Raw genomic sequence first — 13,928 nt, 5'->3', positions numbered from 1 at the left:
GGCCCACCATCTTGAACCCTGCAGCACGAGGACCTGCTTGCAACGACAGTTCAGGCTAAACAACACAGGCCAAAATCGCTGGTGCCACTTGACAGACACACCTAAGCCCTCGCCTGGCAGGCCTGTGACTGAGAGGACTCAAGCCATCGCCTCATTTCTCAGCTGCAATCCAAGAACCACACTCTGAGCCTCAAAGACTTGCTATTCTCACCTCTAGAAAAGAACCTTCTGAGCACACATCCTTACCCGATGTCAGGGAAATGCACATGTGAACCAGGAGTGAAACAGAGGAAACAGCCCCACCGAGAAGGTAACTATGAAGCAAATGGTGATTTTCTTTTTTCCCCTGTGGTTACAGACCATCAATGAAAACAGGTCCTTATTTGCTAAAAATAAATAAATAAATAGCTTGGCCCGGAGTTCCTTCGGTGAGCCTCCGCTCGGCCGGCAAGTGTTTATGATTCACTGGCTGGCAGCAATCTCTCCGGCAGGGGACACACAGGCTGCAGATGAGCATTTCACTGTGAGAAGAATCAGGAGGACTGCTGAACGATGCTGAGTGGTCTTTAACAGCAAATCATCCCAAGGAAAAAGGGAAGCAGTTCCAGAAAAAAAAAAAAAAAAGAAGAAGAAGAATTTTTCAAGAGAAAGCTGAATGGATAATGGGATCCTATTCTCAAGGCTACGGATGTGACGGGGGGTGTCCTTCCCCATTCCGTTCTTCCTTCATTCACTCAGTGCGGCCTAAGAGTCCTCAGCACTGGGCACAGAAAGGGAAAGATACGTTTGCAGCTTCAATGGCCTTATGGTAGACAAGCCCCTCATTTACCACCAACCAGTAGGGTTGGTGCCTCTGGGAAGGGGTGTGCTGAGTAGGGGCAAAAGAAGCCAACTGAGTCTGGGGAAAAAAGAGCAAGGGAAGAGGGCAGATTCAAGAAGATTTCAGGGAAGGAGGCTAGTGTGTACAAAGGCACGGAATGTTCGAGGAGCTGCTGGGAATCTGGTCTCGTGCTGGTGGAAGGGAAAATGCAGGAGAAGCTCTCCTGTCATGAGCAGAGGCATAACTGGTAATTTAATACCATTCAAAGAAATCAGATTTTAGAGCCTACAGGCTAGTTTAACATCTAGAATTTATGAAGTGCGCCAAGAGGAAGGCAAAGTCTGTGTGACGCTGATACACTTCTCTGTCCAGCAAGGAGGCCGGGAAGCACAGGAAGGAGGGTGGGGCTCCTCACATCAGCATATCGGGGCAAAGACTGGTGTCGGCAGCCAGACTGGCCAGGAAGAGGTCTGGACAAGCAGGGGCACATGGTGGCTATCCTGACCAAGAGCTGACTGGGGAAAAGCTAGCTGCAAGGCCTAGAAAGAAGACTGACTGGTTTGAGTGGGATTAGAAGAGCACAGACTTGTGGCGGAGTATACAGCTCATATGCAGCTCTTGACAAGTATGCCAGAGGATCCTGCTACTAGACGATGCCATCTTTTCTTAATGAGGTCAACTGGTTTAGGCCTGGACCTGACTCTGGCTGCAGACCATTCAGAAGAATGTTAGAAAATCAACTAAATAGGTAGAGATTTTCAACCTAGTTTTAGAGCGTTGGAGAGAAGTAAAGTTGCTCAGTCGTGTACAACTCTTTGCCATCCCATTGACCAAAGACCACCAGGCTCCTCCGTCCATGGCATTCTGCAGGCAAGAGTACTGGAGTGGGGTGCCATTTCCTTCTCCAGGGGATCTTCTTGACCCGGGGATCGAACCCTGGTCTCCCCACTGCAGGCTGACGCTTTACCCTCTGAGCCACCAGGGGAGCCCCGGAGTGTTGAAACAGAAGCCAAAAAGGTTGCTGACAACATGGAGATCGAAAATAGTCTATCTAACACAGAAAGGACTTAAGAATTCTTAATGCCTCCAAATTCTCAGTACCTTAAAAAAAAAAAAGAACAGTTTTCTGGGCCCAGGAACAAAATAATATCAAAATATTGAAAAGATAAGGAAGGCAGCATGAAAAAGTTTACCCCTGAAATGCAGGTCTCTTAACTATAAATAGATATATTACCCACTCACCTATACCTCATGAAGTCAGTCAGTTCAGTGAATCTGAAATCTCCTCCTAGTTTAGAGGCAAAGTTGAGTCCTACAAATGTTTTCAACGTATCTTTTGAGCTATTCTTTCAAAAGACGAGGAAACAAATACCAGCAATATTAAGTGTATTATCCAGGAGCAAACCAGCAAACCAGGAGCATTATGAAGACAAAAATGGAAATTTTCTGGTACCAAGTTGTTCCTTCATTCCTGCCTTCCATTCAGAGATGATAGCTAGCTACACGCCAGTGAGGCAAACATGAATTAGGAAGACAGACAAGCTTCCTGCCCTCACAAAGCTTGTGTTCTAAGGCGGGGAGCAGAGAGTCAGAGAGTAGAGAAATGAATAACAGCAGGGGCTGGCGATCCTGACCTTGCTTGGAAGATATAAACGCGACTGATAGAGAACAGACGAAAAAGACAAGCTCAGGTAAAGTCAGGGGGTCTCCTGGGCTCTTTCTTCTGATTCATTCACATTAACAAAGGAGTGAACAGCTTAGACACTGAGCAGAGACCCTGGGGCCTACGTGAGCTCAGTGATCAACACACGTGCCCCTTTCACTGGCCCTTCCACTCTGAACCACAGCTGTCCACATACAGTAGAGGCAATGGAGAACCAGTCTTTCTATAAAATAATACCATATAGGATTTCCCTCTTGACCCAGTGGTTAAGAATCTGGCTGGCAGTTCCTCATCAGGGAATTAGATTCCACGTGCCATGGCGCTGCTGAGCCTGTGCATCACGACCAGAGGCCGTGCAGCACAACAAAAGGCCATGTGTGCTGCAACTAAGACCCAAAATAGCCAAAAAATAAATGAATAAAATAATAATACCATATACTGAGCATAAGGGAAAATTAACTAGAAGACACAAGGGAACAGACCAGTTGTTACCAGAGATGGGGGGTTGTGCCGGGCAAAATGGGTGAAGGAGGTCAAAAGATACAAATTTCAGTTTTAAAGTAAATAAGTCCTGGGGATGCAACGATAAGTCCTGGGGATGCAACGTACAGCATGGGCTGCTAAGAGAGTAGATCTTAACAGTACTCATCACGTACTGTATAACACAGAGAATGCCACTTAATACTCTGTATGGGAAATGAATCTTAAAAAAAAAAAAGAGTGGGTATATGTATACCTATAACTGATTGACTTTGGTGTACACTTTGAAACTAACACAACACTGTTAATCACTTAGACTCCAATAAAAATTAATTTAAAAAGTACTAATCACTAATAAAAAACCTGTAACTATGTGAGGTGATGGATGTTAATTAGACTTACTGTGATGATCATTTTGCCAATATACACATTTATCAAATCATTGTTATACAACTGAAACTAATTTAATGTTATATCAATTACATCTCAATAAAAAAAATTTAAAAATAAATAAGGTAGTCAAATATAAAAAGGATTCCCAAATTAAAATACAGATAAACATAGGATTGAAAAAGTCATCAGACCTCTGAATTACTCTGCCAGCCCATAGGTCACACTCCCCCACTAAAAAATGCACATTAAAAGGAAAAGTCTACTGGATGCATCCAAACATCAGCAGAAGCTGGGAGCAAGCTATCAAGGATCTCCTTTACGATGGCATGTTTTCAGAAAACGAAAGAAGTTTGGAGAAAATCCAGAGACAGGCAAATAAAATGATTAAGAAGATGGAAAATGGAAGCTCCAAGTAAAGGTTAAAAGGGTTATGATAGCTTAGCCTCAAAAAGAGAAGGCTAAGGGGCAACTTAATAACTGCCTACCTCAAGTCTATGATGGGTTATTACAAAGGAGTCACCAAGTTATCGTCTCTCACCAGAGAGGACAGAAGAGTCTGTCTTAAACTGCAGAAAGAGAAAAACAGCAGGTGAATTGGGTGAAACACAGGAGTCAATTCTTGACCAGACTTGACTATGCTGGGTAATACTGAAGGAAAAAAATTCTACAGAGAGCTTTTCACCCAAACAGCTCAGTCGCCTTGATTGTAAACAGATCTTATTGGTTTGCAGAAGTCAAGTTGAGACCAAGGACCTTCATTAAGTCCTTTTTTACGCTATTTCAACTGTTGCTTCAGAAATGTGATAAGGTTTTCCTAATATTCCATTCCCCAAAGAATTGAGGGGGTGAAAAAAAAATCAAGATTTAGCAAGATCCACTGGATCAGTTCACCAACAACATTATTTATAAAGCAATAAATGAGAGTAAGCATAAGCAAGAGCACAGAAGCCCCAATTAACGTAACGATGCTTAGATGGGAAATTAGCCCCAGCGGAAGATGCCCTCAGGTCCCATTGTGCTAAATTACAGACCGAGGGCACAACTGTCGGGTGCATGTCTTAAATACAAGCTGAATTCCGGGATTCTCTTCTCTTCCTTCCAGAAGAGTCATTTACGGCAGAAGGCTCAAGAACCAATCAAGAGGGAATTTCACAATATCTCTACTGTGTCCCCAGTCATCCAAAAGGCCGAAGGCAGCTCCATGCCCGCTGCACTGCACTGCGCTTGCTGCCCGGCTGGTTTTCAATCGACACTGCTGCGCCTGTGTTTTTTTCCTCCTCACATTGGGCCTATTGGGGTTTTGTAAAAAACTGCAACTCCACATCAGGCTGTTGGTGTCTGCCTGAGCTGTGATCAAAAGTAGGGGATGATTTGCACTCCTAGGGAAGAGTGGGCTCAGTGCTGGCTGGAGGCAGAGGGGAAGAAACGAAAAGCCAAGGAAAATTTAAGATAAGGAGGGGGAGGTCAGGCACTGGGGAAACATCCAACCTCTAGGTTATTTGTATCTGTGGTTCTGAAAAGCAATCCCAAAGAGTAAGTTCTGATACTCTTGTGAAAATCAAACACTAGACCTTTGTTGGCATTATGCGAACATGGAAGTTTCATTTCAATTCCACAGAATTCTACGGACTGTTTTCAGTGGTAGCCAAGAGTTCAGTTCAGTCACTCAGTCGTGTCCGACTCTTTGCGACCCCATGAACTGCAGCACACCAGGCCTCCCTGTCCATCACCAACTCCCAGAGTTCACTCAAACTCATGTGCATCAAGTCGGTGATACCATCCAGCCATCTCATCCTCTCTCGTCCCGTTTTCCTCCTGCCCCCAATCCCTCCCAGCATCAGGGTCTTTTCCAATGAGTCAACTCTTTGTATCAGGTGGCCAAAGTATTGGAGTTTCAGCCTCAGCATCAGTCCTTCCAATGAACACCCAGGACTGATCTCCTTTAGGATGGACTGGTTGGCTCTCCTTGCAGTCCAAGGGACTCTCAAGAGTCTTCTCCAGCACCACAGTTCAAAAGCATCAATTCTTCAGCGCTCAGCTTTCTTCACAGTCCAACTCTCACATCCATGCATGACCACTGGAAAAACCATAGCCTTGACTAGATGGACCTTTGTTGGCAAAGTACTTTTGAATATACTATCTAGGTTGGTCATAACTTTCCTTCCAAGGAGTAAGCATCTTTTAATTTCATGGCTGCAATCACCATCTGCAGTGATTTTGGAGCCCAAAAACATGAAGCCAAGAGTTACATGTCGCTAATTACATTTAAAATAACTGCCATTAACTGAGATTAAAAATTCAGTTCCCCAGTTGCACTAAACACATTTCAAGTGCCAGAGAGCTATACTGGCCACGACATGGAAGAACACGGACATATTAACATTTTCACCACCACAGAACATTCTGTTGGGCAGTTCTGTTCTAGAACAGAAGAGGTAGAAACAGGTTTGAGAAATCAGACAAGTAAGTTCATAGATGTGGGAATGAAGGCCCACACAGAGAATGTGACATGCCCAAAGAGCTAACTGTCATCTTCCCACCAACCCCCAGGTCAATGCAGCTGGGACTACAGAGGCCAAGAGGGGTCACGAGTCACTGAGTCATGGGGGCCTCAGGAAAGGAAGACTAGAGAGGGAGGTGACTAAGCTTCAGAAAGGTGACAAGTTGAAAAGAACAGACAGTAAAGATGGTCCAAGTAGAAGATGAGGCATAAGCAGAGGGCAGCATTAACCTTTTATGTGGGCTTCTGAGTCAAGCTTGGCTGACATTTGAGAAAGGTCTAGGAAAACAAAGAATATGAAAAGAGGGAGAAACTGAGGCCTGGTCTTCAAGGTTCCTGTTTCAGTAATATACAGCTCGGTAACAAACCACTCTAAAACTTGGGACGATTAAACTTTTTTTTTTTTTTTCCCTCTAAAAATCTGAGGACTGTCTGGGCTCAGCTAGGCAGTTCTTCTTTGGCAGGGGATCACTTGTGAAACTGCTTTCATCTGGGAGCTCATCTGGCCCTCAAGATGTGAGTATTTCCATTCTTCCCCCCTGAAAGTGGCCTCTCACCATCCAGCAGTCTAGCCTGAGCATCCCTACATGGCAGTGTGCCCCAAAAGAACTAAGGAGGAAGCTCCCAAACTTGGAACTCGCATGATGGCCCTTCCACTACATTCGATCAGCCAAAACAAATGGAAGGACGACCAGAGTGAATCTGAGTGGGACAGAGACTCCATCTCTTGATGACACAAGTGGCAAAGAGCACATGTGGTGTTTTTCTTTTTTTCTACTTTTTAAAGAATTAAAGCGTAATTCTTTTACAATGTTGTGTATGTTTCTGCTGTACAACATGAATCAGCCATACATACACATATATCCTCTCCCTCTTGAGCCTCCCTTCCACCTCGCCGCCACCACCGACTTTCCTCGCATCCCACTCCTCTAGGGTGTCACAGTCCACTGGGCTGTGCTTTCTGTGCTAACAGCAGCTTCACACCAGCTGGCTATTTGACACACGGTAGTATCTATATCGGAGAAGGCAATGGCACCCCACTCTAGTACTCTTGCCTGGAGAATCCCATGGACGGAGGAGCCTGGTAGGCTGCAGTCCATGGGGTCGCTAACGGTCGGACATGACTGAGCGACTTCACTTTCACTTTGCACTTTCATGCATTGGAGAAGGAAATGGCAACCCACTCCAGTGTTCTTGCTTGGAGAATCCCAGGGATGGGGAAGCCTGGTGGGCTGCCGTCTATGGAGTCACACAGAGTCGGACACGACTGAAGCGACTTAGCAGCAGCAGTATCTATATGCCAACGCTACTCTTGCAATCCGTTCCCCCCATCTCCTTCCTCTACTGTGTTGTCTCACTATGTTTAATCCATCCATTTCCCACATAACAAGCTAAGGTGTTTAGACTGAATTTCATGGTTAAATTAGGAAACAAGAGAATAAAGTGGTCAGAGTTGTGCTTAAGAGAGAAAAAAATCAACTTTGGATAACTGCATCAAATAAGGCCACAGAGATCTTTTAGGTGATTATGATAGTTTTAGTCTGATTTAAAAAACAGTGTCTGATTCTTGGAGGGAATCAGGAAACTGTAAGAACTACTTCACAGAAAAAAATCTACAGTTATGAGCAACTATAATTGAAGGCAATGGAGAGAAGAGTCAACATTTTAGATCAGAATAACCAAAAAATGGTGCATGACTTACCCAGATGGGAAAACCTTGTTAAGTAAGGATAAGCTGTAGCTCTGAACCAACTGAGAAAAATCCCTACCTGCAGTTTATGTTTAGATTCAAAAAGACTGAAAGCCACAGGCCCATCCAAGGAGACGCCAAGCCGTCAGTCAAATGTACCTTAAGTGCTTTTTAACCAGGTTTCAATCATCACTTACAATTTTAAAAATTCTGCTGAACAGGTAGCTCTCCTGAATTAGAAAGTTAAACAACATTTACCATTAGCAAGCCATTATTTGGAAAGCTGAAACTGTACACTAAATTACAGGGTATAAGAGATACTCAGTGAACTGAACCTGGCTAAAATATTTGGGCAAATGCAACTAAATACTAGCCTGGAGTTCTGGTTAACTATTTCTTCCCACAGCCTTTGTCTTTAAGTCTCTTTCAAAATATGCATTATCAATACCGTCTTTCCAGAAGTTCTCTTCTAACTGAAGGAGGAGCCCATTCCATTAAGATGTCTCCCATTAAAATAGTTGAGATTTTGGGGGCATCGCAGGGGGCTCAGTGGTAAAGAATCCACCTGTTAATGTGCAGGTTTGACCCCTGGTCCAGGAAGATCCCATTTGTCATAGAGTAGCTAAGCCTGTGTGCCACAATTATTGATCCAGTGCTCTAGAGCCCGGGAGCCGCCAACTCCTGAAGCTGGTGCGCCCAAAGGCCTGAGCTCCGCCCCAAGAGAAGCCGCCACAGTGAGAAGCCTGCGTACCACAAGCAGAGAGCAGCTCCCCTTTGCTGCAACTAGAGAAAAGCCCAGGCAGCGGTGAAGACTCAGCACGGGCGCCCCCTGCCCCCAAATTAATCACTTCAATTGTTTAAAACAGCCAGCTGAGAGTTTTGGAGTAACTGTCCATTCTGCGGAGAAATTTCACACGCCATGTGCCAGGGTGCAGCAAAGAATGTGACACAGTTGCCGCCCTGTTGGAAGTACATGCACACGCGTGATAAGCAAAAGACGACGTGTAAGAACATCGTTCTAGGATCATTTCAGCTTCTAATACACGCTGTGATGAAAATCGAATGGGGCGCTGGGATGGTGACACGTATATGCAGAACCCACTTGAGACAGAAGAGTCTTCCCTGGATTTTCAAAGTGTCAGATAAAAATTAAAGAGCCATGTGTTTTGGCATCTGCAAGCTTTATCGGACCCGTTCGTTTCTTATTTCCAATGTTCTCTGAAGTTTCTTCTGAGCTTTAAAAAAAGAAAGCCATTTAAAAGTTCTGAAGCTATAAGGAACTAGATAAGAGATATGGGAGGAAGAGAGAATACTGCTCTTTTACAAAGTTTAGGAAACAAGCAATTTCTATGCCATCCACTGCTACTTACCAATAGATGGAAAGGAACCCCAAAAAGCTTCCTTTGGATGACAGTACCCTTTATTTACTCTGGTTAATTCGTCAGAGCCCCTAGATGAATATAGTATGACTCGCTACCAACATTCTAGCTACAAGACACTTCAGTTTGGAGTATCTCTCCTTCATTTTTCACATTTCCTCTAATTTTCCTGGTAGTATTTATTATTCCAATCGCTACAGCCATCCTTCCTCCAAGCCCACTGGTCTGTTTTTCCTTATTAGAAGATGTATCAACACAACAGAAACAACGGAAGGAAAAAAAGCAAGCTGGTGGCCCATCTACATGGATTACATTTCTATAATCTATACAGATTACATTTCTATAATCACACACACCAGCAAACATAAACTCAAAAGAACTACTTTCTGAGTTAAAGAACTCTGAAGGTTGGGTTCAGTAAAAACAGTGTGCATGAATAACAGTTAAATGAGTAGATCTCCTTCCAGAATCTTTTTTTTTTTTTTCTTCCAGGCACACCCTGGAAGGTCTGTCTTTAACAGGCCCTGATACTTCAATGAAAAATGGAGGTGCCAATGATTTGTAGGCTAAATTAATGTTAAATAGTTCAAAGGCCTGGACAAATAAGTCAGCAGCAAAAGTTTTACGAGTTCACTTCCTTCAAGGGAACTTGGAGAGTAGAGTTTTATTGCTGTGAATTCTGGTCACCCATTCTATCCCTCAGCATCTGTTTGAAATATGTAGTAGACAATTGCTTTTTTGGCTGTGACTCAGGTGGTTGAAACACAGGACAAACAGACTACTGTATATATGCCTTCCTCGAGCAATGAACATTTTTATTAACTCTTTTGGGAGAAACGTGGTGGCTTTTAGAGCCCAGCCGCCACAGCACTGTCAAGCAATCTGACTGGTCACAGGCTCAGGTGGCCAAGCGTGGGGAGACGATGAGAAAATGCGTCTTCTCTATGTGTCTTCAGAAGAAGAAGGAAAAACATGAATAACAGTGAAATCTTGCGTTCTGTTTCCTTCATCATTCAGATGTGCAAAATTCCAAGTTAATACTAAATATGAGCTTTCTGCATAAATATGTCAGTCTTGCCACAGAAGCTGGCCAAAATAAACAAGTCCCATGGTTTGGAGCAGCATAATTTTCATATAAGCCACACACTTGTCCATTTTTCACCAGTTTTTAAAATTTTCTCCCAAGACAATAGAAATGTTAGAAAGCGGTAACCCACAGATATTAGTGAGAAAATGCTCCCTCTTTTTCACCGCATTGACTGGGAGATCAAGGACCAATGTCTAATCAGTCAAATCTGAGTCTGTCTATATGATTCCAGACAGAAAGCAAAATACCAACCCATCAGCTCCATCCCCCAAATGCAGAAATATACAGTCCTGGTTCAAAGATAAAGAGAAGCCCATCGCAAATGGTTTTGGTTCCATATAAGGATTAGAAAAACACTAGGATGCTGTCTACATACTGGAAAATCCTGAATTTAAAGTAATCAAAGGAGAGCTGACTCTAAAACAGAACAGACCACACTTTGCTTAATAAAAAAAAAAGTGAATATCATCAGAACAGAAACTTCCTAATATGAATTCCCAAGAATGCCCAAAAGACAAACACATTTATTTATACAGTCTGTTCGAAAACTAGGAAATGGTTTTCACCAACATCTTTTAGCCAAGAGTACTTCACAAGAGAGTGTACATTCTTTTTTTAAAGAATCAGTTTTGTATTTTCTCCTAACAAATCTACTGACTGTTTCTTTCTTTAAAGGAATAAAGTTTACTCACTCCTTTCACTTGAAAACTAAGATATGCTTTATCATACAACAAATACCAAACTTCCTTAGAACTTCCTTAGAACTTCAAACTCATGTCCTCTCCCACCCCCAGCCCATTACACTTGAAATTTTTTGCCTCTAAAATTATAAAGTAAAGGAAAAAGTGAGTGGTTAAGCTGACTAGAGTCACAACTGTTTTTCTTCTTTAAACCAATTTACATAGCCTTTTTCCTAGTTGTCCCAAAATGCAGATTCTTCAAGGAATATTTCAGGCATTTAAACGGAAAGTGAACTCCCATGAATTTTGGCAAAAATAATGGAAACAGGACTGCAACAAAAATATCCAATAAAAAACACTTTCTCTTTCCTGAAAGAGATGGAAAGGAAATAAAACACACCCTGAAAAGAAAATGATTTTATAAAACGTTACTAGGAATAGCTTTCACCAAAGTGAAAGGGAATGCCACTTTTTTTTTTTTTTATGAAAAAAGAATCAAAACCTGTTTCCCAGAAGGACTTCTCTAAAATCATCAACAGCTCACTTTTTTTTTTTTTTTTTTTGGTTTAAGAAACATTAAACTCAATTAAGCTTCTTTATATTCAAAAAAATTAAGAAAGGAGGCCAATTCTGCCAGGAGGCTTTTTTAATCATTTCAAATAAAAAGTAAGTAAGTCGCAAAGGACTAACTAGACATTTCAAAAGAGGTCATAATTTTTTCTTAAGTGTGAGACCTGGTCTCACTATATAAAAATCTCTACTGAAATGTTGGTCGTAACTGGTGCGTACCTTCCATGGGAGAAATTTATTCGGAGACAGAACTTTCCTGACTTCACAACAGGTCCTAAGGAAGAGGGTGAGGACTAATTCCAGCCAAACAAAACAGAAAAAAAAAAAAAAAAAAAGAGCAATTCTGGGCTAGAATGGTCTAGACATCAACTACCTGAGAGGCACCTAAGACAACCAGAAGGTCACATGGCATACCATGAGTCACCTGGAGGCCTCTGCAAAATTCACAGGTGGGGAGGGCCACAAAGCCTCCTTAGCATTTTCCGGTAAAATCTTCCACACATAAAATGAGAAGTAACAGTATCTTCCAGTAATTTTATGTAGCCAGTGGTGACAGAAACACCAAGTTTCAGCAACTGATCGCAATCTCCCACTCAGCCTCATGAAAACAAGATGAAAGAAGATGGGTTAGATTGCTTGACTTTAAGAAAACAATGACATTCCCCTAAAGGACAACTTTAAGTTATAACACTACTCATCTCCTGGAGACCAAGACCACCTCCAAAGTATTAATTTGGAAACTCTTCAGAAAGGGAGCCCAGCACTTCAGTCTTCCTGAACACACTTGCTGTGTGCTAGAGAGCTTGCAGAGGGCAGTCTTCCAGGAATCCAAGGACAGAGAGACACAGGAAATAAAAAGGTAGTCGGTCCCTGCCTTCAAGACACTTCGGGTCTTATGGGAGGAAAAGACAAGCATGTGAGAGGCAACAGAAAGGACATGGTGACAACTACCATCAGGGGGACCATCAAGGCACCATGAATAATGTATGTCACCACGTGACCAGCCATCATCCCGTCTCCCAAAGACTCACACAGTTCCATTCTTTCAACTTTTCTTGAACCCTGTGTAATTAAACACCAAATTTGGCAACCCATGCTAATTTTGAAAGGCACTCGCTGGGAATTTAGTAAAAGTTTAAACAACTTGTTTACATGTGTTTGGCCCATCTGTTTAAACACAAAGTTTATTTTCATAGGAGCAGATCTTGGGTGCAAGCGCCTTTTGTGCTTGAGACCACTACTGACCTCTTATCCAGCGCCGTCTTCCTAATCTGCATCAGAAATCTCCTTTGTAAACACAACTCAAATAACAACTTTTTATGATAAATGGTGAACACCTCCAAGATGACAGCTGCAAAATAAATGACTTTTATAACCAGGAAGCGTTCTAAACAGACAGAAAAGACTCTTCTGTAGGCTGTTTTGAAAACCCACACACAAAGAATCTTCTGTGTGTGTGTGTGTCTAGGTTCCTGAGGATCACTCTGAACTGTGTGCATTCCCATGATGCCCCGGTGTTTTCCAGCCCCATGATGCTCTCACTTTTGATTGTGGAGATGATGCTGAAGTGCACGGAGTATTTACTGATCCGGTTATCTTGTTCTGTGACAGGCAGAATCAATCAATCAAGAGGCCAGCTCTGCGCTTACATATTCCAGGCACATCTCCGCACTTCAGGATACGAGATCACAGTGTTATCCAGCCAAATTTGATCAACAAATGCAGTTCCCCTGTGCCACAGCAATCTCAGATGAAGATGTTATTATGTGGAACTGAGCAAAGTGATAAAGACAGTGCGGCGGAGCTCGGAGAAGCCCGGCTGGACCTTACTGACAGCTTTTATATACTGAGGCGGCGATGTCCCCTTCTACTGGGATTATAAAAGTTCTCCTGATTTGAAGAAAATCATGCTGTACATAGACGGGTGACCCCCCAAACACTACATTTCCCCAACTAATATTAAAATCCTCAAGGCAGAAGCAACATATATTCAGTGTAACACTGCAGGCCTTTAATAAAGAGGGCAATATATAAAGTGTACAAAACAGTCATGTGAATTTCCATGGAGCTTTTCTGCCAGTCTGTTATTACTATTATTATTATTATTAATTGGTATAAATGAATGTCTAAAGACAAAAATACCTTCATATTTTAATCAGTATTGTAAATCATTTTATTAATATCATGTCTGTGACACTGTATGTAAGTTGGTGTCAATATTTTAAGTGGCTCTCAAAAAAAAAGGTCTGAGTGAATCTCTTCTTGTGCCAGTAGCTACTCTTTCACTAGTGCCCTGAAGTTATTTTACATTATTTAATCCCAAATCCCATCTTTTGGAGTCTACCTTCCTCTTGCATTTTAAATCTTTAATGGGAGCCTTTGGCGGTCCATGGCTACAATGATTAGATATCTGCAGAGAGAAATTGAAAAATTAATCATCGTTTCCATTTTATATTTTTGTACTACACCAAAAATTACTTACTTGTAGAGCTAACTTCTACACTCTGGCAATATGTTCCTTAACATTGCAAATGTGGAGAATGATTTCAGATAAAGCATGTCCAAACCGAGCCAGTAAACAGCCTTAAGTTATTCTTTGAGATTTGTATTCTGGGTTTTCATCCAAATTTCATTTCGATTCATTTTAATTAAAATCCATTTATCGG

At 42.3% G+C, this 13,928-nt stretch overlaps 1 protein-coding gene across 35 annotated transcripts in view; it reads right to left on the bottom strand.

Annotated features, from left to right (window-relative positions):
• FOXP1 (forkhead box P1) overlaps positions 1-13,928 on the bottom strand; it is a 624,022-nt gene that overhangs the window by 199,027 nt on the left and 411,067 nt on the right. For 6 of the 35 annotated variants that reach the window (XM_060402214.1, XM_060402217.1, XM_060402216.1 and 3 more), the window contains one exon: positions 1-13,928. This exon is cut by the window's left edge and continues 22,750 nt beyond it; it is cut by the window's right edge and continues 27,767 nt beyond it. The exons of the other annotated variants lie outside the window; for them this stretch is intronic. The gene's annotated coding sequence lies outside the window, so the exon portion shown is untranslated. 35 annotated transcript variants of the gene reach the window in all.

Source organism: Ovis aries, chromosome 19 (genome assembly GCF_016772045.2).
Source record: "Ovis aries strain OAR_USU_Benz2616 breed Rambouillet chromosome 19, ARS-UI_Ramb_v3.0, whole genome shotgun sequence".
NCBI lineage: Eukaryota > Metazoa > Chordata > Mammalia > Artiodactyla > Bovidae > Ovis > Ovis aries.
Note: the sequence above shows the minus strand (reverse complement) of the source record. Positions and strands in the feature narration are given on the sequence as shown.